Source organism: Elaeis guineensis, chromosome 1, assembly GCF_000442705.2.
Source record: "Elaeis guineensis isolate ETL-2024a chromosome 1, EG11, whole genome shotgun sequence".
NCBI lineage: Eukaryota > Viridiplantae > Streptophyta > Magnoliopsida > Arecales > Arecaceae > Elaeis > Elaeis guineensis.
Genome location: NC_025993.2, coordinates 139,800,692 through 139,811,311, shown reverse-complemented (window position 1 = coordinate 139,811,311; position 10,620 = coordinate 139,800,692). Strand labels below are relative to the sequence as shown.

At 43.3% G+C, this 10,620-nt stretch overlaps 1 pseudogene; it reads left to right on the top strand.

Moving 5' to 3' along the window:
- LOC105036354 (uncharacterized) overlaps positions 1 to 9,764 on the top strand; it is a 21,376-nt pseudogene extending 11,612 nt beyond the window's left edge.
- Positions 9,765 to 10,620: the final 856 nt, after the last annotated feature.

The following is a 10,620-nucleotide window of genomic DNA, read 5'->3' as shown; positions in this document are numbered from 1 at the left end:
CCTTCAGCGCCCTCCAAAAATATAAGATGAAGCTGAATCCGAACAAGTGCGCTTTTGGAGTAACCTTAGAAAAATTCTTGGGCTTCATGGTATCGGAGCGTGGGATCGAAGCAAATCCAAAAAAGATTCATGCCATCCAAGAAATGACCGCCCCCGAAATCAATAAAGGAAGTTCAGCACCTTACTGGGAGAGTAGCAGCCCTGAATCGCTTCGTCTCAAGGTCGGCCGAACGATGTCTGCCTTTCTTTCAGACCCTCAAGTAGCTAAAGAACTTCTGTTGGACCACTGAATGTCAGCAAGCATTCAAAAAATTAAAGAGCTACCTCAGCTCACCTCCGCTATTGGCAAAGCTCGAACCCGAAGAAGATTGTTCCTGTACCTGACGGTCTCTCCTGTGGCTCTCGTAGTAGTTCTGGTTAAGGAAGAAGCAAAAATTTAACGGTCGATCTACTACATTAACCGAGTATTGAGAGACACCGAAATCAGGTATACTAAGTTAGAGAAACTAACTTACGCCTTGTTGATTGCAGCTCGAAGGCTCCGACCTTACTTTCAAGGGCACACCATAACACTGCTCATCGACCAGCCGATCAAGGTGGTTCTGCATCGAGCGGATGCTTCCGGAAGGATAGCAAAATGGGCAGTCGAGCTCACAGAATTCGACATCAACTATCAACTTCGACCGGTGATTAAAGCTCAGATATTAGCAAACTTCATAGTGGAGTGCACTATTTCGGAAGAGGCCGAACTTGAGCGAGGTGAAGCCGACAACTCAGGGCTCCAGTCTAATTCCCTTGAAGAAAGAACAGACCTCCCTGATGGTTTTTGGGCCCTCTATGTGGATGGTTCTCCAACATGTCAGGCACAGGCGCGGGCCTGATCTTGGTCAATCCAGAAAGAATTGTTACGGAGTACACACTGCGCTTCAAATTTTTTTTGATAAATAACGGAGCAGAATATGAAGCTTTGATTGTAGGACTAAGGATCGCCAAAGAGTTAGAAGTAGATCGGCTCCAAGTCTACAGTGACTTCCAATTGGTGGTGGGATAAGTCAGCAAAAACTATGAAGCTTGGGAGGACAGTATGGCCAAGTATCTCAAAAAGGTAAAAGAGATCGTCCCTGCCTTCAGTAGCTTTGACATCAAGCAGATTCCAAGAGCAGAAAATACCAGGTTCGACCTTCTCTCCAAGTTGGCTACACTGGCTCCGATCGAGCTGCCCAAGGAAGTCTTCTTCGAGTTCTGAAGTGCCCAAGTATTGAAGAACCACAGCTTGTGATGGAGATCAACCATGAACCTAGCTTGATTGACCCACTGGTTGCATACCTCAAGGATGGGGTTCTTCCTCCTGATGCAAAAGAAGCTCGAAAGCTTAGGAACTAGGCCTCCCGATATATTCTTTATGAAGGCAAGCTGTACAAGAGGTCGTACTCTTTGCCCCTTCTGAAATGTCTCCGGCCTTTTGAGGCCGACTTCGCCTTGTGGGAGGTACATGAGGGAGTCTGCGGAAGTCACCTGGGGGCCAGATCTTTATCCCATAAGCTACTCTGACAAGGCTATTACTGGCCTACTATGTACCACGACTTCATCGAATATGTCAGAAGGTGTGATCGGTGTCAGAGATATGCAAATATCCAAAGGCAACCTGCCTCCGAACTCGCACCCTTGAGCACCCCATGGCCGTTTGCACAATGGGGGATGGATATCCTCGAAACTTTTTCTATGGCATCTGGGCAGCGGAAGTTTCTCCTGGTGGCAATTGGACTACTTCACCAAGTGGGTCGAAGCTGAACCTTTGACAAAAATTATAGAAGCTAAGGTGCAGAACTTCATTTGGAAGTCAATTGTCTGTAGGTTCGACCTACCCAGAACTCTCATTACTGATAATGGGCGACAATTTGCTGGGGCAAGATTTGCTAAATTTTGTGAGGACTTAAACATCTCACATAACTTCACGTCAGTAGCCCATCCGCAAGCAAACGGTGAAGCCGAGGTTACTAACCGGATTCTGTTGTAAGGAATCAAGGCGAGACTTGAAAGAGCAAAGGGAACTTGGATAGATGAGCTTTATCATGTGTTGTGGACATACCGAACTACCCAAAGACTGCCCACAGGGGAGACCCCCTTTGCCTTAGCCTTCGGAACAGAAGCCGTGATCTCGATCGAACTCAAACTTTCGTCAGTGCGAGTTGTGACATTCGACGAGCAGCACAACTCATAGGATCTCAAAGTCAACCTCGACTTATTAGAAGAAAAGTGGGAGATAGCTCAAGCTCGGATGGCCACCTACAAGCAGAAAGTGGCCTGATACTACAACTCCCGGGTCAAGAGCAAAGCTTTCAGAGCGGGGACTTAGTACTTCGCGAGCCGCTGTCTCACAACCTCAAAATCAAGAGAAACTCGTCCCTAACTGGGAAGGCCTGTATGAAGTCAGGGAGGTGGTTCGGCCCAGAACATACTATTTAAAAGAGCTCGGAGGAGTAGACCTTCCGCGACCGTGGAATTTGAAAAATCTACGAATGTATTACCAATAACTTTGCCTTAAATAAAATTTTTTTTCATATTCGCATATCTTTCTTTTGGTATGAGCTTATAACGACAGGGAGTAGCTCCTTCAGACAATCGAAATCAAGCATGTCAGGAACAAGAGGAAAACCTTATCCTGACACGAACGAAGGCCCAGTTATATAAAGACTGGATGGGGGAGAGGTCCTTGCAACGGCCCTTATGCGCCCCCACAGTCATGTTAGGAATAGGAGGAGAACCTCATCCTAACATGAGCAAAATCGAAGGCCCAGTTATTTAAAAACCGGATGGGGGAGAGGCCCTTGCAACGGCCCTTATACGCCCCCATAGCCATGTTAGAAACAGGAGGAGAACCTCATCCTAACATGAGCAAAGTCGAAGGCCTGATTATTTAAAGACCAGATGGGGAGAGAGGCCCTTGCAACGCCCTTATGCACCCCCACAGCCATATTAGGAACAGGAGAAGAATCTCGTCCTAACATGAGCAAAGTCGAAGGTCCGATTATTTAAAAATCAGATGGGGGAGAGGCCCTTGCAACGGCCCTTATGCGCCTCCACAGCCATGTTAGGAATAGGAGGAGAACCTCGTCCTAACATGAGCAAAGTCAAAGGCCCGGTTACTTAAAGATCGGATGGGGGAGAGGCTCTCGTAACGGCCCTTATGCGCCCCACAGTCATGTTAGGAACAGGAGGAGAACCTCGTCCTAACATGAGCAAAGTCGAAGGCCCGATTATTTAAAGATCGGATGGGGAGAGAGGCCCTTGCAACAGCCCTTACGTGCCCCCACAGCCCTGTTAGGAACAGGAGGATAACCTCATCCTAACATGAGCTGAAATTGACTGTGTCAGAAACAGGAGGAGAACCTCATCCTGACACAAATGAAGACCCGATCGTTCAAGATCGGACAAGGAGGAAAGCCTCCTCAACAGCTCCTCTACACCCCTACGACCCTGTTAAGAGCAGAGGAAAAACCCTCACTCGAACATAAAAAAAAGGCGGAGAGAAAAAGAGAAAGCGACGAGCCACACCAGTGATAAGGGAAAAACAAACTACATCAAAGACATAAGGAACCTGTCTCAACGAGGAAGGAGACTTTTATCAAAAATCTTCAGTCTCTAAGAAGGAACCCAACACTGACAGGAGAAAATCGACTTCCTCAAGATAACGAGAAGTTCGGGCCCCCAAGCTCGAGCACCGAGAGGAAGCGTCAAACTCGAGTGGCCTCGAAAAGGGGCAAATCAACACGGCGACGATCAGGAATCTTCAAACAACGTCGACATCGAACAAGACAAAAGACAAAAGAAGTTTGATAAACGATAACTTAATACAAGAATGGACAAGGTAATGAAAAATTTTCTTTTCATTTCATTAGTGAAGTGTACATTACAAAGCCTTTGAAGGCCAAAAAGAAAAACAATAAGAAAAGGAAAGAATACATAAAAAACAAAGGTAAAGAAGCTCTAAGGAAGCTCGGCTTCTTCAGACTTCGAACTCTCGGTTCCAGCCATCGTCGAGGATTGCTTTAAGTACTTAACTTCTTCTTCTAGTCCCCCTTCTACTTCCTCCTTCTACGGTATCGGGAAGTACTCGCGGTCGAAGATGTACCACAAGCACGGGCTCTGGGCGATCAAGGTGAAGCACGACCGGATCTGTCTCTTCTACCCTCGCCTTCTTCACCGACCCAGAAGTTGTAGCACATTTCCTCTTGTGGGCCTTGAGACTCTTGGCTAACATTCGAGCCACGTCCGTGTCCATATCTGCAACGAAAGAAGATCGGCACAGTTTAGAAACAAAGCCGCGAAAAAAGGAGTTCCGAAACTAACCTAGGCTGGTCTGAAGGATGCAGAGATAGGGACGACTCGAAGAATGCCTAAGGCCGAGAAGGACGCTGGAAAAGAACGGAACTCTCAGGAAGAAGGAGGGACCAAAAAAACTCCCAAGCAAAGTGAGACCCTTGAAAGAGGGAGGCAGGTTTAAATAGGCGACGGGGTCCCGTGCAATAATGACTGCAGATCTCCTCTGGCCGATCTATAACCGCCACGTGGCCCACTCACCATGACAGGCGGCTAAAGGCGACTGACAACTGACAGAATCATTATTGCACCATACCTAGAGCAGCGCTCCAACGAAAATTCCAAAAAAACTTTTTCGGATCATCTCGATTTGAAAAGACTCCAGTACCAGCGCGCGAAATGCCAAAATATCTAGAAACAATCAAGTACGAAAATCGAGGGAGGCAACTTCGGCTGTGAAAATTTTTCTATACTTCCTTCATTCGGGATCCGAACTCAAAAGTAGAGAGACTGGTATTGGGTATAAAATATCCCCAGTCGAAGTTCGTGAAAGGCCGACCCTTCCAGGACTCTTCTGGCTTCCGACCTTATGCGGTGTCTCTCTCTGAACTCCTTCGGCCGTCTGAGCTTCTACAATGCCATCCAGATTCCTCCAATAATGAGCTCCTCCATTCATCTACCGGACTATCCCAAATGTTCTCTGAACTTCACTATCAGCCGATTCTCTACAGTGATTGACTATTTTTGAATCTCTTCCAGACTTTTTTCGGCCACGAATGACTTTACTCCGAACTTCTTCTGGACTTCGTCAACGTCTGAGCTTCTCCAACAGCAGGACTTCTGCAGTAACCAGACTCCATCCAAGTTTCTACGACTGTCGACTGCCTTCCGGATTTCACCCGAGCTCCTACAAGAATTGAACTCCATCCGAACTTCTACAGCAGATGGATTCCAGATGAATTTCTACAACGGACAGGCGACACCAGCCGAATCTCTACTCTCGACTTCTATCGCAAGCAGAATTCATCCGAGCTCGTACAAGAACCAGACTCCGTCCAAACTTCTACAGTGGATGGATCACAGATGAACTTCTATGACGGATAGGCTCCATCGGATCTCTACTCCGAACTTCTTTCGGATCTCGTCAATGATCGAGCTTCTCCAGCAGCGGGACTTCTACAATAAGAAGTCTCCATCCGAGCTTCTACGACAACTGATCTTCGGCCGAGCTTCTACAATAAGCGGACTTCATCCAGACTCCTACGAGAGCCGGACTCCGTCCGAACTTCTACAGCAGAATTGAATCCCGGGCTCCTCCAACATTCAACCTTCCACAGTGTCCTCAAGACTCCTCTAGCGGACAAACCTCCACAACACTATCCGAACTCCACTGTCGGACGACCCCCTGTCAGTTTCCTCTTGAAACTGGACCTCTCCGACGGACAATCTTCAGATGAGCTTCCACATCAGGCAAATCCCAGACAGACTTCTCTGGCAATTGAACTTCTACCGGACTTCACCAACAGAAAGTTTCCATCCGAGCTTCTACAGCAGATGACTCCCGCCTGTAGCATCAGCACCCAAGGCATCCGATAACAGTAGACTCATCAGCAACCTTGGAAACATCCGAGCTTCTCCTGGATTGCTGAGACAGAGAGCCATTCTGCTCCATCAGACATCCCGACCGAGCTTCAGCCGTCAGGCCTGAACTCTCTGGCAAGTCACGACAATGGCCACTACCCTACTCCACTCTCTGTAATGGATTCTACGTGGCTCCATCACTCTCTGGCAAGTCGCGACAACGGACACCACTCCACTCTTCATAACAAACTCCACATGGCCCTGAACGGCCCCTGACACCATTACTCTCCATAACAAACTCCGCGTGACCCTGAACGGCTCACTACCAGGCACTTACGGATGTCGCTGTCAATCAGTTACGCTCTCCATCTATAAAAAGGGACCCCAGATACATTCTTCTCTAAGCTCTAAACTCTATCTCTAAACTCTGCTAAAATTTCATTTGAGTGCTCCATTTCTGTTGAGGCAGAGTACTGACTGGAGCGTCGGAGGGTCTTGCCGGAGCATCCCCAACTCCGGTTAGACTTCCCTTGCAGGTCCCGGTGGTGGACGTGATCTCCTCGACTCCAGCTTCTCCGGCATCGGCAGAATTCTGCACCAACAGTCGGTGATTTCGACGTGGATGGTAATTTGAAAAATAAAATGAGGGAGGTGGTATTTTTAAAAATAAGAAATAAAAAAATAATAATAATAAAAATCCAACGTCTGGAAGAAGCACAGAACATTTACAAAAGCAACGAAGATCTCTCTTGGCAAACCTTTTGGAAAGGTGACAAGAGAAGCAGCATCCAATACTCAATTGAACATCCTTGACATGTGACGATCCTTTTTAAATAGGAGAAACTATTGCGGTGGTTGGAAATGTGAAAAAAAATGCTTTTGTGGAAACTTTAGGAGAAACTATTGCAGTGGTTGGAAGTGCGAAAAAAAATGCTTTTGTGGAAACTTTTCTCAAAACAATTTTGACAGTTCACCTGTTACGAAAATTAAAGCGTTGGATCTCAGGAGTTTTTTTTTTATAAATAAAAAATTTATATAAATATTTTTATTTTTTAAATAAATATTTTTAAATAATATTTAGGTAGATAAATAATTTATTCATGTCTTTTTATGTATGAGAAAATGGTTTCGAAATTTATTATCTATGTTATTTTATATTACTATTTTTTTAGATAAACTACTAAAATTTATTCATATTTTTTAGAAAAAATTAATGCCTGATTCATTTATGGATCGGAGTTCAATTTTTAATCCCTGCTGACCTAACTTATAACTTTCGGTCTATTACAAATGGCATTTTAACTTTAAGTCCCTCGATAAGGTCAAAATGCCCTCAAACAAAAAAGCCTGGAGAAAAACTGAAGTATGTCCGAATTCTTCCCAATGCCTAGGCCCTTCCAAAGCTTGCCATCCCTGTCCCACTTCTATAAAAGAGTCCCGTCACTGCTCCACTCAGGAGAAGCTCACCCTCCTCCAAAGTGCTAGCCATATCATCCGAGTTCCAGCCCCCGCTCCAGATCCAAAATCGATCCCACCCCAACACCCACCGGTCCCTGTTACTTGTCTGGGAGAGCCTCACGACTCAGTTCGCCATGTGCCTCTATTCTGTTCTCCTCTTCGTCCTCATCGCCGACCTCATCATCTTCATCCTCTGGCCCAGCCTCCACCCCCACCACCCCCGCTTTTATCTATCCTTCTCCACTCCCGCTGTCGCACAGCCATTGGTCGGCCTCCTCAACTCGACCATCTCCTTCAACGTCACAGACTGCAACTCCAACCGAAAGATCGGCATCTACTAGACGTCGTCTACGACTCGATCTATTACAAAAACCAGGTGGTTGCATCTGATCTGCTCCTGAACCTGTTCTTCCAGCCGCCCAAGAACACGACACTGGTCCTTGAGGACCTCACCGGGACGACGCCGGTGGTGGGGGATGCACTAGTGGCCTGGATGTCAAGTGACGCGACGGCTGGCCGGTTCCAATGCTGGCTCGAGTTGAAATCTATCGTCCGGTTCCAGGTTCACTATGCACTGTTTAATTAACTATATACAATATTAATTTAATTATATACAAAATTTATATAACTGTATACCATATTAGTTTAATTGTATACCATATTTAGTTAATTATGTGCCATATTCATTAACTGTATGCAGTATTCAATTAACTATATACGATGTTAATTTAACTATGTGCAGGGTTCATATAACTATGTACCATATTAGTTTAACTGTGTATCATATTTAGTTAACTGTATTATATTCATTTAACTGTGTACCATATAAATTTAACTGTATACAGTCTTAATCTAGCTGTGTGTAGGATTCATTTAACTGTGTGCAGTGGTTAATTAACTGTGTACGGTGTTAATTTAACTATATGGAGGATTCATATCTATGTATCATATTAGTTTAACTATGTATCATAAAAATTTAACTGTATGTAGTCTTGACTTAACTATGTGTGGGATTCATTTAACTGTGTATTATTTAATTAATTGTATACGGTGTTAATTTAACTGTGTGTAGGATTCATATGACTATGTACCATGTTAGTTTAACTATGTACCATATTTAGTTAACTGTGTGCCATATTTATTTAACTATGTGCAGTGTTCAGTTAACTGTATATGATGTTAGTTTAACTATATGCAGGGTTCATATAATTATGTACTATGTTAGTTCAACTGTGTACCATGTTTAGTTAATTGTGTGCCATATTCATTTAACCATATGCCATAAAAATTTAACTATGTGTACTGTTCAATTAACTGTGTATGATGTTAATTTAACTGTATGCAGAATTCATATAGCTGTGTATTATATTAGTTTAACTGTGTACCATATTTAGTTAACTATGTGTCATATTCATTTAACTGTGTACCACAAAAATTTAACTGTATGTAGTTTTAACTTAGCTATATATAGGATTTATTTAACTATGTGCAGTCTTAATATAACTGTGCGTAGGATTCATTTAACTGTGTGCACTATTCAATTAACTATGTACGATGTTAATTTAACTGTGTACAGGGTTCATATAACTGTGTATCATGTTAGTTTAACTGTGTACCATATTTAGTTAACTGTGTGCCATATTTATTTAACTATGTACCATATAATTTTAATTGTATGCAGTTTGTTCCTACAGTAGTTATGTTCCTACAATCCGATTAAACCCTTTGCTAAGTGTCGAACCTGCATGATAATAAATTCATCTTGACATTCAGAAAAACTTCACTTTCACATACAATATGCAAACTATGAAGGAAACACTAAACCAATTCAGTGTCTATTCAGACTAATCCTCCCGAATCAAATGAAAGTACTCTATAATCAATTCACACAACCATACAAATCATTTCTAAAGAGGAGTTTGCCACTGTGCTCCATTAATATTATTTTATTATGGAGAGCATTTTAGACATTACACAGTCATTTTTATTTATTTTATTTTTTTAAAAAATAATATTTTATTATTTTTTTGGTTTTCTTTTTTCTTTCTTCGTAGCTCCATCTCGTCGCAACCCACCTCCCCCAACTGATCGGGCCTGCCGCTCGCCCCCCACCATCGCTCGTTTCCTCACCCCCCTTTCCTTCCACCGCTCGGGCCACTGCCCCTTCCTCCTCCACCTCCGCTTCCCACCTCTCCCAGCCTGCCACCACGCTGCAGCCCACCGATCAAGCCTATTACTCGCCGCCCCACCATCACCGCTTGTTTCCTCACCCCTTTCCCCTCCCACCGCTCGGGCTGCTACCCCTTCCTCCACCTCCGTCGCTCGCCTCCCTTAGGCCGCCACCCCACTGCAGCCTGTCGCTCGCCATCCCACCATCTGAGTTGGACCTACATGAACCCAGTTGAGGGGACATCTATGAGCTCCCACCCTATCATGCCTCTGACTCAAGATCGTGAGCCGAGGATCATGGCAATCATCGCATACTCACAGAAAACTCTCCCCACAAGCAAGGTATCTTATTATGCTATTATAAAACAACAGCAGAATAAGTAGTCAATAATTTAAAATAAAAAATATAATAATCTAAATATTAATTTTAATATCTTAATAAATACAACAATGTCCAATAGGTCTTACATCAAATTCAATAAGACTTTTAATCTAAAATAAAAGTATGGAGGTTCTGCTTCTAATTACTCTTCTATTCATTTCTTATATCATCTTAATTTTTCAACATCTGTAAAAATAGTAAAATAGGAGGTAATGAGCTAGATAGCCCAGTAAGCAATGATTACTTTAAATAAATTTTATCAAACATTAAAGTAAATAATTATTTATAGAAAATAAGCATATAGAGTCCATCAATTTGAAATCAATTTCAATTATGCAATATAGTTCATGCTAAATTTATTTTTTTTTAAAATTTAAATTTCTTTCAAGATTTTAATTTCTTTCATTCTTAAGTTTTTTTCATCAATCATGAGTTATGATCATATTTTTTCTATGACAGGGTCATGACACCGTGTATCATCTTACAGTGAGCTGCAAATCATCTGATAGCAAAATCTTTTGGAACCGCTGGTCTCGTTGGCGGTTTGTCGTTGGTCTCTCTGGCGACATGTCACTGGTCTCACTGGTGACATAAATTTTTAGGACAAATCAATTATCAACGTATATGCCCCCATTGGTGGGGTCTTTACATAGTCAGATTGTCAGTTCATATCATTTTTGAATCAAAATTCTTCATAAATCATGTTTCTT